Source organism: Ambystoma mexicanum, chromosome 1q (genome assembly GCF_040938575.1).
Source record: "Ambystoma mexicanum isolate Mex_15411 chromosome 1q, UKY_AmexF1_1, whole genome shotgun sequence".
Lineage (NCBI taxonomy): Eukaryota > Metazoa > Chordata > Amphibia > Caudata > Ambystomatidae > Ambystoma > Ambystoma mexicanum.
This window is the reverse complement of record NC_090922.1, coordinates 467,993,087-468,007,530: the sequence shown is the minus strand read 5'-3', so window position 1 is coordinate 468,007,530 and position 14,444 is coordinate 467,993,087. Positions and strand designations below refer to the sequence as shown.

The window sequence follows — 14,444 nt, the reverse complement described above, 5'->3', positions numbered from 1 at the left end:
TTCTAACATTTAAAGGGGTAGAAGAGACTTTTTCAGGATGAGAGGTTTTTAGGGCTTCTATTTGGGTAGGAAAGGAGGCTTCCTCAAGGGCTTGACATCTCCCCTCCAACCGGGCCCCCTTCTCCAGAACCTGTGGTTTGTCGGAGGTTTCCTCCCGTCATTTCCCCTCTGGGGCATCAGACCTTGATGTTGGGGAATTCTAGGAAGCAGGGTGAGGTTTAGCATTGGACTAAGGCCTCAGCATGCGTCCCAGATCATTGGTCAGTTGCTGTACCTGTCGCTCCAGTTGCAAGGCCTTGTGTGGGTGGTTGGGTGGTCTCAAGTCATACCTCTGCTGCTCCTGAAATGGGTAACTATCCCTTCTCCCGGAGTAGCTCGGATACTGTGAATTCCACCCATAAATTTCAACCCTCAATTGCCCTTCTCCCGGATTCAGGGGTTTATTGTCCTGGAACCTGGGGAGAGAGAGGGAGGATTGTTTTGGAAGTTCTGGTTTGGGGGATATCTGGGGAAAAAAGTTCAGATTGGGAGGTGGAGTGATACTCTCTCCTGAGGGAAGTTGGAGAGAAGTTTCCTGGGGCAGTACTTACCTGATTTGTCCCCCCCTTGGGCCGGCAGAGTGTATACATGACCCAGGATTGGTTTAGTACCTTTGTACCTGGGACTTACATTGGTGGCAGGATCAGAGGGATCATTGTTCTGGGCTCCCATCTGACGGTTTGGGCTGGGTTGAGGGTGGGGGGTCCCTTCTGCTTTCCATTTTGCTTGTTTGTAGGAGGGTTACTTTTAGGGCCCCCTCCATCTCCAGATTCAATGGCGGGGTAGTTATTACCTCTGCCACATTTTCAGCAGCAGGGTGTTAGATGGTTTTGACAATATTTTTGCTCTCAGCAGGCTTCTGGCCCTCATAAATGTTGGTGGCCTGTTCAATCACCCAATCCAGGTTACTGTGCTCATGAAATTCATAATTCATGCACCAACTGAGTCAATATGTATTTGGGGAAGAGCATGGAAATATGTAGTTATGAACTCCCTACTATTGGTTGTTCACCCGCCGGGAAGTCTGAGCAAATGCCCACTTTAACTCCTGCACAAACTCCCTAGCCGCCTGATCTTCCCCACACTGCAAATTATATGCAGCCTTACGGGCCTCTTGTGGGTTCCTATAGGTGGAAACATTTTTCAGTATGGCTGCCTCATAAGTGGACCATTTAAGATGATCCTGGTCTTCCAGTCCTGCAAAGAAACTGGAGTACTCAGGTTAGAACATCCATTTAGCAAATGCTATACAATTCACATCATCCTTGATCTGGAGTGACATAATCTGCTCATAAAGTTCCAGGTGCTCCCATACCGAATAGGATCAGAAAGCTCTTTATGGCTTTGATTTGTCTTATTAGGTCTTTCACAATACCCTTGCTCTGCTTCACTGTCTTTTTCTTCCTATGCACCCGAGTTGATTCACCTTCTGACTCAGAGCTGCTAGTGGTACTCCCTTCCCTGTCTTCTAGTTCTTCCCTATCTCTATGAGACTGAGAATATTTCCCAGAACCACAGGGTCTGGACTCCTCGCGCCTGGACCGAAATGAACTCTCAGGGTCACTCTCCCTGGATTTCCTTTCTGGCCCAGGATAGAACCCAGTTTCCCCCATCCCTCCTACCAGGCAGTTTGCCGAATTCCCCCCGTCCCCTGAATATACTGACGTTTTTAGAATGCCCTTCCTAGGCTGAGGGTATGGGTTTTCTCCTTCAGCAAAGCGGGCAAGGTGGTCTCTTTGTAGTCACATCTTCAGCCAATCTAATTCCATTACTTTCTCCTCATATGAGTTTTCATGGTCTGAAGTACTTACTGTATTATTCCTTACTTCCCAGGACACACTGGTCTGGCCACTTTCCCTTCTTTGTGGTAGAGATGAATACTCACCAATATCAGACAGGGACTGGCCTTCTTGATCAGCTGAGATAGGCCTTGGTAAGTGTAACATGCCTCATGTCACCCTGCTCTTGATAGGTGACATGCATGACAAGTTCCCATTTGTGCATGAGAGGATATACATGACTGGCATGGGGCCCCTACTGGGAGGGGCACCACACCTTGATCAGTGGGCCTTATCCCATATCCTGATTGGTCAGGGTGCCTCAGGTCCTATTTATAATTTACAATTTCCTTGGTGAGGCCCTCACACCTGGGTCGCTCTTATTTATTTGCTGTTGGTAGTCAGAGAGCTGGCATTTTCATTCCGACACTAAGGCCTGATTAATCTCATTTACCCTGCTCTGAGCTACCAACCGATCCTTTGTTTGCTGCACCTCCTGCTGAAGTGATTCATTCTCCCTCTGTGAGCCTTGTAAGCTGCGTGCATATTCAAGGCGCTTTTCCTTCAGGAGACTAATCTGTTTCTCTTGTTTATCCCTATATTTTGCTGCCTCTAATAGTTCACTTGCTCTACAATCTTGTTCCTTTCTTCTCCAATTCTGGTCAGTTCTTGCGAAGCTGACTGTCCCTTTTCTACCTCAATATCCAACTGATTTATTCTCTGTAATATGACGCTGTTATCCTGATTCAAGAGGTCTTTTTCCTGAATCAGCTGCGTCCTCTGTTTTTCATAGTACTTACCTGCTGATATATCTGATCAAAGTCATTTTGGGACTCAACCCCTTTGATAATTGACTATTTTCAGTTTTCAATTGTTTTATTTCTGATTGGAATGCAATAATGTCCTCCAAAACGACTCTATAGGCAGCCTGGTCATTTAGGATGTGTTGCAGTGTGCTCAGATTTTCTGGCCTTTTTGCATTTTTCAGTGCAAAACACTGTTTCACGCTCTGCACTCTCTTGCTGCAGCGTTTTTAACTCAGCTGTGAGTAGTTGAACAAGATCCTAGGCCATTGACAGGGCTCCAGTCTAATTAATTCTACTAGCCACACTATTTTGCCAACGCTCCTCTACTAAAAGCAAATGAAAATATAACTGAGCAGTTAGCTGAGCCATTTGAATTTGTTCATCACGAGCAGCTGTGGTCATAAAATGCCTCAAGTGCTTTGTGCAATATCCCAGAATCAAGCCAAAAATCATTGCTTACTGAGGTAACCTCCCGCACAATTCTGGTTTGCCAGTTTCCTGCCTCGTGCACAACCCATTCTTCTTTGAGAAATAATTTAGTTAGGAGATGCTCCCTGGCTTCCAGATTTTGTACAGTAGTCATTTTCACAATTGGATTTTGCACTTAAAACTTTCTTTATGCAGGGGCAAACTCACCCTGTTCCTGTGAGATTTCCTCACTCAAATAAATTCTTACACGTTCTTAATGTTTTACCTATACACTTCCCTGGAACTCAGGAGTCAAGTCCTGGCAGCACTTTTAACAAAACAAACATGACTTTCCATCCACCTTAATGCAATTGCATCAAAATGAATAGACTATCACAATGTACTTGTCATGGGTCAGGAATAGGAAGCTAAATCCTTGCCCGAGCCCCCAATTTGTAACAGTATATTGAGAAGCAACCCTCAACACTGGGAGTTCCTTTCCTCCCCACTTAAGTGGTTATGTAACAAACTGTTTAACAGGTTTTCTTTATTTTTTTAGCCCTATCTCAGACACATATCATGCCCCTTGGATCCCTCTCCCCGAGCTAACAAGGAGCCAAGAACCAGGCCATTGTACCGGAAATATGTTGGTATTCATTTAAATTAAAAGTAATAGAAATGAGCACGAAAAGGTAAATCCGTGCCACAACACAATCAACTTCTCTCAGCATAAACAAATCACAAAAGTGAGTTAAAAAGTACACCATCACAATTCTTCCCTTTCTGTAAATTTCACTTCACAAAATAATTACACTGATCAATAAAGAAGGCACTTAAGTAATGTTGTGCGATTTTGATTTTCCAGCAGGCTTAAAAGGCTAGCAGTGTGATATGATATGGCATTCATAATGCGCCTATACACAAGTGTTTCAAGACGCGACAAGGCAAGGGACGGGGACAAAGGAAAGACATATACTGATCTTACTATCCCAAGTGCTATTGAGACCGCGCAAGTGCAGGGGAAGGGATGGGAAAAAGTGCAAGGGGAAAGTGGAGGGGGCAGTGCAGTAGATGGGATCAAATAATAACGAGGAATGTGGCCAACGGGTGGCAAGTGCAAGGGTAAGTGCAAACAGCAGGTGTCCAAAGTGCTGGTAGGGGGACTGTAGGGTTACAGATACAGACCCAAGTGCAAGGTTTGCCGGGGTGGGCAGTGCAGGTGTGCAACTGGGTGGGAGGGGGACCTGGACCCGAGATCAGAGGGTAGGCAGGTGACCAGTGCAGTTTCAGCCAGGACTTCCGCAGGGGAAAGGAAGAGAGAAGGCAGAAGCAAAGAGGAAAGTCTTAAGGTGCTTCCAGAACCGGAGATGGTTTTGCTCAAGTTTCAGAGAGGCAGGGAGGTTGTTCTAGAGGGAGGCCCCAGCCGAAGAAAGAGATCTACCACCAACTCATTGCTTGGCAAAGTGGCAGATCCTGACGGAGTTGGAGGCAGAGGAGCAAAGAGCTTGAGTAAGAAGGTATTTACGAAGAGAGAGTTTGAGGTATTGAGGCCCCAGAAGGCCTTGTGGACAATGCAGAGGGTCTTGAACTTAATCCTCGCAGCCACTGGGAGCTAGTGCAGAGATTGTAGTGCTGGAGAGATACGATCCGTGGGCTTGAGGCCAAGGACAAGTCGCGCAGTCCTTGGGATCTTCGGCCATGTCTGAATAATGGTCTTCTTCTTTCTGGCCTGCTTCTCTTGGCACTCTTCCCATTCCGGTGACAGTGGTGAAGAACCTGGGGGTTTACCTGTCTTCGTCACTTTCTATGGTGGCACAAGTTAGCACAGTGTGCCAGTCTGGTCATTTTTTGTTGCGAGTTCTCCACAGAATCCTGCCCTTTCTTTCTGCCCATTTGCACCTGACGGTAGAAGCCCCACTGGTCTCAAGCAGGATAGATTATTGTAATGCTCTTTTCTTGGCCCAGCCCGCAGGCTTGATTCATTGCCTGCAACTACTCCAGAATCTAGCCACTTGAGTTGCTACTGGTACCCCCTATGGCTCCCACATCAGTCCGGTATTACATCATCTGCACTGCACTGTCTTCCAGTGCAGCAGCGGATCACATTTAAATCTTTGTGTATTGTTCACCAGGCGGTCTATCAGGTTGGACTGGAGTTCCTCCAGGATAGGTTTCTGCCAGTGAAGAGAAGGGCCCAACACCCTCTCTCGGTTTCTAGCACCCCTGGACCAGGGAAGGCAGGCTGGACTCCAAGCAGGAAGGCAGGTAGATTTCAACGACATCTTTTACTATTTCTCAGGACACAGGAATCAACAAGAAGGCAGCAGAAAACCAACAGCTCTGAGTTCTCAATTTTACTATCTTTTTTACATTTTGCAGTTGGCACAGTATTACATTTCATGATGCAGTTCATTCTGATTGGTTTAGACAATCAAAGACAAGCCCTTTTCCCTTGCAGGGTTGGTTGGCTGGACTGCCACTCACCAGGTCCCTATGTCATACCTACGCATGCAAGCTAATTAAATTTGTGCGAGATGCTCTTGACCTTTAATATGAATCCTTTGATGCCTTGAGGAAGAACGTCCTTGACATCATGCTCAAGGTAATTTTGGCAGGTGATAGCATGCTTGTCTGCCAAGAAATCTAACTGTGAGCATCAGCTGTGTGGACTGCCCATGAACTCAACACAATTGTTGCTTATTTGAACAGCTGTTTGTTTTAATTGCAACCTCCCTTGAACACTACATGGCTGCCCCCAGCTCATCAGTAACAAAATTGCTGCCAGGAAATTTGAACCAAATGTTCCAAATACGTCCTCCTTCAATGAACTTTTAATTAACTGCTGTGAGATAATTATTTAATTATATCAGCATGCTTTGTGAAATTCAACCATTTTGTATTTCTAGAAACCATTTTAAAACTTGCCTCACCTTTTCTAAACCAAATTGGCTGATCAATCTGTTTTTAAGCAGAACTCCTTTTCTGTTTAATGTTAAGCCTAGATTTTCTATACCTATAATAAATGCATAATACCTGGGATACCCTCCCCTGCGTGAGGCATTCTGTCCCTAAAAAAAATGCTTGTCGCTCTACAATGTGCTTGTTAGGCCTTTTAAGCACTACAGTTCAGATTTTTGTTATACTGGAACTATTGTTTAACCTGACAAGTTATCTGCATTCGGTTTTGGGGGGGGGGGGGTCTAGCACCTTTAGCACTCTCTCTACACCTTACATCCCCAAGCAGACCCTTCGTTCTAGTAGTGACCGACTAGTGGTGGTTCCTAAGTTTCGTCTTCGAAGAGTGGGCAGCACAGCCTTCTCTATAGTGGCTGGTAGGCTGTGGAATAGTCTCCCCTTAAGCTTACGTCCACTGAGAACCATCTAGCTTTTTACCGTATACTTAAGACTACACCTTTCTGCTGATTTTGATTTTTGTATCCTTTCTGTAGCATTACTATGTACTGCTCTGTGCCAAGGTGCCTTAGGGCGTATGTGTGCGTTACAAGTGTTTGTACCATAACATAACAATCCTGTTCTGGATGAGTTGCAGAGGGTGCAGAGTAGAAGCAGGCAGATTTGGAAAGAGGCTGTTGCAGTAGTCCAGCCTTGAGAGAACCAGAGCTCTGGAGACAGTGAGCTTCTGGGGGACAGAGAGGAAAGGAAGAATAGCTTTGAGGAGGTGTAGTTGGTAGTGTGACTTCTTAGAGATATCAGAGATATGAGGAGAAAAGGAGAGTGTGGAGTCAAAGATGATCCCAAGGTTCTTAGCCTCACAGGTGGGAACAGGAAGAGGGCCAAGGGAGGCTGGCCAGAGAGTGACAGGAAAGGAGGGTGCAGGTGTGCCGATGAGGAGAATCTCCGTCTTACTAGCATTAAGGCAGAGATTGTTGGTGACACACCACTCCTGGATAGCAGACAGTCAGAGATGAGAGAAGGAGAAGAGGTGGCAGAAGGGAGCAGCCTGAAACGGGCCGAGTTTCATCCGCGTAGCACTGAAAGTTGGGGCAGAGAGCGGCAATGCGGTGGGCAAGAAGAGATGCCAGGTATTGATTGAACAGCCAGGGAGATGGGTTTGACCCCTGGGGAACACCACAGGAAGAGAGTGAGGTAGAGAAGAGGAAGGACCTTGCTATGGTGTTAAGCGAGTAAATTTATGTCAAGAAGCCATATTACCTTATAGATTTCCTTCACTGTTATTCAAGATGACTGTTATTAAAGATGACTTTTGTTTTCAATGTGCATCCACTTTGTTCACATATTAACGCAGCTTCTTTCGATTTGGAGTGGTACATATGGTTACATAAAAATCCAGGTACATCAATTTGAAGCTGCTCATCAGCTAACTTTATGTCTTAGATTAATTAAACGCAATGATGGCATCTAAGTGCGATACTTACCAACATGTACTGATGTAATGCTGGTAAGGACGTTGTCCGTGTGGACTTGTTGACAGTTATCACTCTTGGTCTCTCTTATTCAAATGGATTAAAACCTGTTGGTCAAATGCACGCATAACGAGTTACAAATGCGTGTCATGTTTCTCTATGCTCACTTTTCATGGTTTTCGTTCTGCAGGTTATTCACAATATCTATATTTTGATTTTAAGTATATACGTATAAATTTTAAATATTATGGGTGTCTGTACTTACCCATAGTGGTTATGGTAAGAATCTTCAATGTCTATTGAATCGAGTGACGTTCCCTCTTGGTCTATCTCTTGTGACTGGTTACTATTTCCCTGTACTGTGCATGTAAGATTAGACATTTTAAATAAACTGCCTGACAAGGTGCATTAGAAATATCCATAAAGATTTCCTTCTTACTTATTTTGATTGTAAAATTGCACTACAAGATACAAATCTCTTCTAAAATATTGACTGAAAATGTATTTCAGTAAACTAAGGTGTGCATGGGACGGGAGTGGCCATGAAACATGGACACTTTGTTTGTTTCCTATCTATGTTACTGACTTTTGATACCATAGTCGGCTATTTCTCCCTTGCACCCTTAACATGAAAAAAATCACAAATGAGCTACTCCTTTGCTCTTAGTTTCTGAAGTAGTAGAATATCAATTGGCAAAACTGGTGTGCTTAGCCACTTTCCAATTCTGTATTATCTAGAAACCTCATCAGGGGAGAACAGAGGAAAGGAAGAGAAGGAGGGAGGAGAGGTGGCCAAAGGGGGCCAGAGGTAGAGTAGAGGGAGGAGGAAGAGGAGAGGACTAGAGAGGACAAGAGAGTTTCAGAGATTAAATGAGAAGCCAGGGCCGTGCAGAGGGCCTGGGAGGGGACAGGAGAGGTAGTGACTGCACCAGGATTGGCCAGCTCCTTGCAGATTATAAAGAGTTTGGATGAGTTGTTGGATGCCGCAGAGATGCAGGCTTGGATGTGGGCTCTCTTCTTGGTGCTGACAGAGGCTGTATTGCCTTTGGAGCAGGCGGCAGGCCAGTTTGTCAGAGGATGCACAAGAAGCAAGCCATTTCCTCTCAGCCACCCTGCACTTGAATTTAAAAGTGGCAAGGTCTGAGTCGTACCAGGAGTTGCACTTGGCTTTGGGCTTCAAGTGGATCCTCATGACAGGGGCAAGAACATCAAGAGTATCAGAGATACAGAGTGGGGAATGGAAAGGGCTGTGTCAGGATGTGAGACAGCTGGAGGGGGAGAGAAAGTGGCGGTGAAAGCCTCAACTGACACGCACTTCATACGTCGGATAACTGAGAAGATAGGTGGCAGTGTTGGAGTTGGCTTGGCCTGAGGGGTAGAGAGGGAGAGATGGGAAGAAAGTAGAAAGTGATCACTCCAGGAGAGAGGAGTGGTGAGAGGGATATAGAGGGGAATGTCTGAGGAGATCAGAACATCCAGAGTGTGCCCTGCATAGTGAGTCGGGCCGGAGTGGAGAATAGCAAGAGAGAGTCATAGAGGTTGCGAAAGAGTCCAGAGGCAGGACAGGAAGCATCCAGGTGGATGTTAAAGTCTCCAAGATGGAAGAATTGAATGGTCAAGGACAGAAGGGAGGAGAGGTCTGCCCACACAGACAGGAAGGAGGTGATCTGACCAGGTGGCCGATAGATAGGAGCCACAGTAAGAGAGTGACCAGGAGAGAGAGAAAACCTGCAGACAAGGCATTCGAAAGAGGAGTAGGCCTGCGTAGGAATGACAGAGGCAGGAATCCACTCTGGGAAGATCAGGGCTACCCCCGTCCAGAACGATTGTGTCTGGGCACTTAGAGGATCTTGTAGCCATCAGGGAGGAGAGTGTCAAAGCTTGTGACAAAGCTGGCCGTGAACCATGTCTCGTGAGACCAAGGACATCAAGGTAGAGTTCTTCCAGGAGACGGCAGATGTCAGAAGAGAGGGGCAATATGGAGAAGGTTGCCTTCCTTGAAAGACTTTCGGGGAGGGGTACAAATCAGACGCATGCCCTGCAGAGAGGTGTAGAAGGAGGCCGAGGGGGGCAGAAGAGGAAGGAGGAGAGGGCAAGCTAGCCAAGGAGGAGACAGAGGGGGAGGCAAAGAAGCCGAGGAGGGGAGAGAAGGGGCAGCAGAGGAGAAAGGAAAGTAGGATTTCAAGATTGGTTCAAATACATGGCAATATGATTTCGCCCACATGTTTGGTTTAAAATAAACACAGGGTTATTTGATTTGGGGAATTTTGGATTTCAGACGCCCCCACCCCTTACTGAAAAGCCTGTGTTGGGGGAAGCTGGATAAAAAGGTTGGATTGATTTAAGAACAAAAACACCCCTCTTTCTTAAAGGATTCTGTGTCAGCTGGACAATAAAGATTACCCAATTAAATTATAGGCTATAGTTTTCCAGCGCACACTGGAATTGAGGTTTGTTAATTTAGAATTTTAACAAAATCCACCTGTAGTGTTCTACCAAATGGGGAATTAAATTAATATTTTGGTTACATAGGCTCAAGATCTACAACGTTTCACCCAATATAAAGGGAAAGGATTCAAGGCAAGCAGACTCCCCCACCTATTGGTTTCCCAATGCTCAGTTCTACTTACATAGCAAGCCTTTGTTTAAGGTTAAAGTTCAGGAAAGCCAGCTGTCCCTAGGGACACTCTGGGAAGATAGGACCGTGGTCGGGTCACTCCATTCTCAAAGATGGCCTCCCACTGTCCACCATAGGACCTAGTCAGCATTGAGGCCTTCCTAGAGACAGACAGCTCCACCCAGATGCACCCAGCAGTCTCCCCTGGTGTCTCCTTACAGTTGTCAGATGGTAAGTTTCAGCAGCCTTCCTGATGGTTTGTCTCTTCTCTCTGTCCTCCTGTCTTTCTCCCTTTTCTGTCCCTCTGTCCTAGTGCAGCCCCCCTTGTATAGCAGCGATGACACCACCTATTCTACAATCTTAGGAAAGTACCCTGCAATTATCCCTGCCACTAGGATTGGACAGTTACCCTTCTCTCTCCTCCCAAACCCAGCCTCCAGGATTGGTTTAGGGGTTTGGAGCAACATATGGCAATTCCCATTTGTCGGCATCCTTTGTTCTCCTTTCAACTTTTTGGCAAAAACTAGTTATGCATCACAACTTCATAATTTTACTACCAACTGCCAGACTAAACAGATTTTCTGTTTCCGCTAATCATGGGGAATTAGATAAGCCGACCACCAAATCTGTATCATGTAGCATGGCCATGTGGCACCTTTCTGCCGTTTCCATAAAAAGCACAACATTTATGAATATGTAAGTTATTAAGCATATCTCTAATTTCAATTTCCACCTGCTCCTCAACTCTTACATTTGGAACATGTTCAGATCAGCTAGAAACCTAGTTTAACTGGCCCTTACAGTTCCCAGAGTCACCGTTAGATGAATTTATATCCCCAAAAATCACCTGGAAATGACGGTACATAAATGAAATCCATCTGCCTTATGATGGCTGAGAAAAAGGCCTAAATGTTAACAATCCTTTTAAATAAATTGTGAATGTTCATGTGGGACAAATGGTCCTGCTTCCGGCCATTTGTTTTCACTGGGTCAGCCTGTACCTTTATCAGTCCCCTTTGTGTTGGAAACTTGCTCTTTGAAGTGGGTGCCCCCATTTTCACACATTAGTCGTGCTCCAGCCAAGGATGACTTTTCTTGTAGTCCATGCTTTCAGAGCCAGCAGGTCTGGAGAACACTGAATCTCGCCGCCTTTAGCAGGACATTTTTGTTGCGGTTGTTCATTAGATGGGAGATGTGAAATCCAGGCTGGAAGTGGGAGATGTCCATGTGAAGTTTTGCCGACAGCCAGTAAAAGGGTCTGCCTTGGGCTGACATTTTTTCATGAAGACAAAAGTGGCTCTTCAAATGTCACTGGGGTTTTGTGGGTGAAACATAATATCCATTGGTCTTTGTCAGCCCACACATGTATTGTTTCCTGACATTTTTCTGTGAGCAGTGATATTTCTTTCACTTTTGCTTTTTCAAAAAACGTTTTTATTTGCATACACATGTGCAGGCCGTTTTTGTTTTCAATGTTTTAAAAATCCTGTTTTCCATGTGACAGGGATCTTTGATTCCTCCTCCTTTTGTAAATTAAAATGCTGCTTATCCATTGGTGATGACAGGTAGGCCCCTTTCCACATGGCTCTTTAATTTTACTTCAACAACGAAAACAAATACCAGGCCGTAGTTTGTTTCATTGTTTAAAATCTTGCTATACATGTGAAAGGGACTTCTGTTTGGGGCCTTTAAATGCACCCGACAAAGAGCCAAGTAGATCACTTTTAAGATTCAGTGAAGCTTCAATGCGATGTGCTGCCCCTTACAGATGTCAACAATTGAAAGAAGTTGTTCTACCCGAGCTCCCTCCCAACCCAGAAATCCAGGTCTGCTCACAGGCAATGCAGACAAGGCCCCGTAATCTTCCGTCATTCATCTTAAGTAGCATTTTCCAATAGAATGCTGCTCACCTAAACGAGTGGGTAAACTCGTGTGATATACATTGTAAGTCTGCTAATCAGTAGGGTGTTAATAGGGAAGTCATGTGGTATTTATGATCTGGGACGCTTAAAAAAAGCTTAAGGGGTTACATATGGGTTGTTTATCCCATGCAGTACTTTCTATGTTCTTCATACCATAAATATCTCATGCAATCCCAATGCATAATTGGGTGTTATTTTTCAAATAGAAGGTATTTGAAACTGCATTTTTTTACCATTAGTGCAGTACTTCTAATGAGGCCCTTTGTGTCAAAATGTATTTTCTTGCTAGCAATGTTATTGAAGGTTTGCACCAAAAGTGAGTATTATGATGTTCATATACTGTTCCCTTTTCAGGCCATTTAAAACCATCGAAGACATACGTGTCCCTGCGAGTCAGAGCAATATCAACGTCAACCCGCACCTGGAAATGTAAGTCTTTGCATTGTTTCCTGAGCTCTAGCCATACTTGCCCGCTGCCCAGGTAATCTCGCCAGATTCTGTTTCTTCGCTTGGCATGGAAGTTGTCTTGCTCCATCAATGCCTTCTTGGGCACTTGTTCAATTAAATTCTAGTTTTTGGTCCATTTATTTTTCTAGTAACATACATTCTCCAATGGCCTTCCCAACTCAGAGCTGAACATTTATTTCTGTTTGTTTTTAGATGGGGGGGAGTTGGGGGTTAAGCGTGTAATACATGGATACACTTGGTTGCCAGTGTTGAGGATAGAGTGTTGAGAATGTGTGCCCACCTCTGTGGGGGTTTGTCACAGAAGATACATGTATATCAACTGGTTCCTGCTGTTCCAAATGTGTCCCCCATAAAGTATTACCATGTCATGTATCCTGTTGAATGGGTTATCTCCAATATTGCTGGCTGTTCATAACCCATTGACCAATGAGACAATTACAACTACAAACCAGCATGAGGCTGAAAAGTGCTATGAAGTAACCTCAAGGTGGCATGCTATTGAGCTCTGTTTTTGTGACATGCAGAATAAGAGTTTGCTTTTTTAAGAAACATCTATATTGAGGAGGCTATATTAATGAAGCGGCTATTTAAAAATAAAAAAAATCAAGTGCGGCTTCTTAAGTATTTCGTGTGGTTGGGAATGGTTTGGAATTAAGAATGTGTTTTAAAGACTTCCACACACTTCCCTATGATCCTTTTTTAAACTGTAAATAGTGCTATATCTCTGAGGAGAGAAATTGATTCTGCATTTTTAGAAGTTAAAGGACTTAAATGGGCTGCCTGTTAAAATGGGTACATGGATGTTAAGCCTCAGAGCATCCAGAACCTCCCAGTTATTGATTTTAACATTTGTATAGCACACCTAACCCGTTGGCATCTAGGCACTTTTTCTTAAGAAGGGTGGTTACATTGATTACTTACATAGGAGTTAGATTGAATAGCATCACAATTGAGTTAGTTTGCATGGGTTACATACATTGTTACATAGGTTACGCCATACAAAGGTTACTAGCATAGGTTACAGAAGGTGGTTACAATGATTACAACCTGCATTCGTGTTCAGAACGGTTTGGGCATGCAGAGGTGCATTTAGGTTGTTTTGGGAGAAGAGCTAGGTTTTTGACGTCTTTGCGGAAGGACCAGCGGGAGGGGTCTGATCTCAGGGCTGGGGGCATAGAGTTCCATAATGTGGCTGCAATCACCAGGAAGCTGCAGCCTCCCACTGTTTGCCGTCTAAGGCTTTTCCTCTCATGCAATAACGATAGAACAGGTAGAACATCATTTTTCACCTGCAAACCTTATAGAACATTCAGAGAATCTAGTGTAACCTGACATCAGAACAATTACCAACATTTAAAGGACTTCCTCATTTGAAACCAGTTAGGTCTATCTTTCGCTGTTTGGTGAAGTATGCAACTTGTATAAGGAATTACAAAGCCTTAGTGATATTCATTATCGGGCAAACCACATCCCCCTCCAAAACTGAAGGTATGAAAACAAATCACATAGATCGACAGCATTTTCTAGAAGGCTTAGGAGATGGGGTTTTTCTTGATTGCCGTGTAATGTCTTCTGTTAGTAGCCATTGAAATATGGTCTATGGCATAAAGAAGCTTTGGGTGTAGTAGGCAAATTTTTTCTAGACCTAATTTTCCCGATTAACCCAGATTGAAAAGATTTCCACTTTCAATGTCAATAGTAACTTCGCATGAAACGCTGTACAGATGAAGCATGTGGGACATACCTCGTCTGTGACCAGAGGAGATCTGGGGAATGCGGCCATAAAGTTAATTATCCACCACACTTCATCGCGTATGGTCATCCTTGCGCCCAGTTGCTAAATGTGTCGGGCATAATGTCAGACACCACTCTGGTGACGAGGATTGAACCCAACTGCCTTTGTGCTGGCAGCCGAATAAGACACTTGTGTCGGCGGACACCTGCACCATTATACAGGCAGCCACCATCTGCGTGACAGCCAAATGCATCTCCCGCACTGCTGAGTAAGTCGGATGGAAGGA

At 44.7% G+C, this 14,444-nt stretch overlaps 1 protein-coding gene across 1 annotated transcript in view; it reads left to right on the top strand.

Annotated features, from left to right (window-relative positions):
• The window catches only part of LOC138528761 (uncharacterized), an 870,897-nt gene that overhangs the window by 168,324 nt on the left and 688,129 nt on the right, over positions 1–14,444 (top strand). Inside the window, exon 2 of the mRNA XM_069640654.1 lies at positions 12,310–12,384. The gene's annotated coding sequence lies outside the window, so the exon portion shown is untranslated. The remainder of the gene's footprint in view (positions 1–12,309; positions 12,385–14,444) is intronic.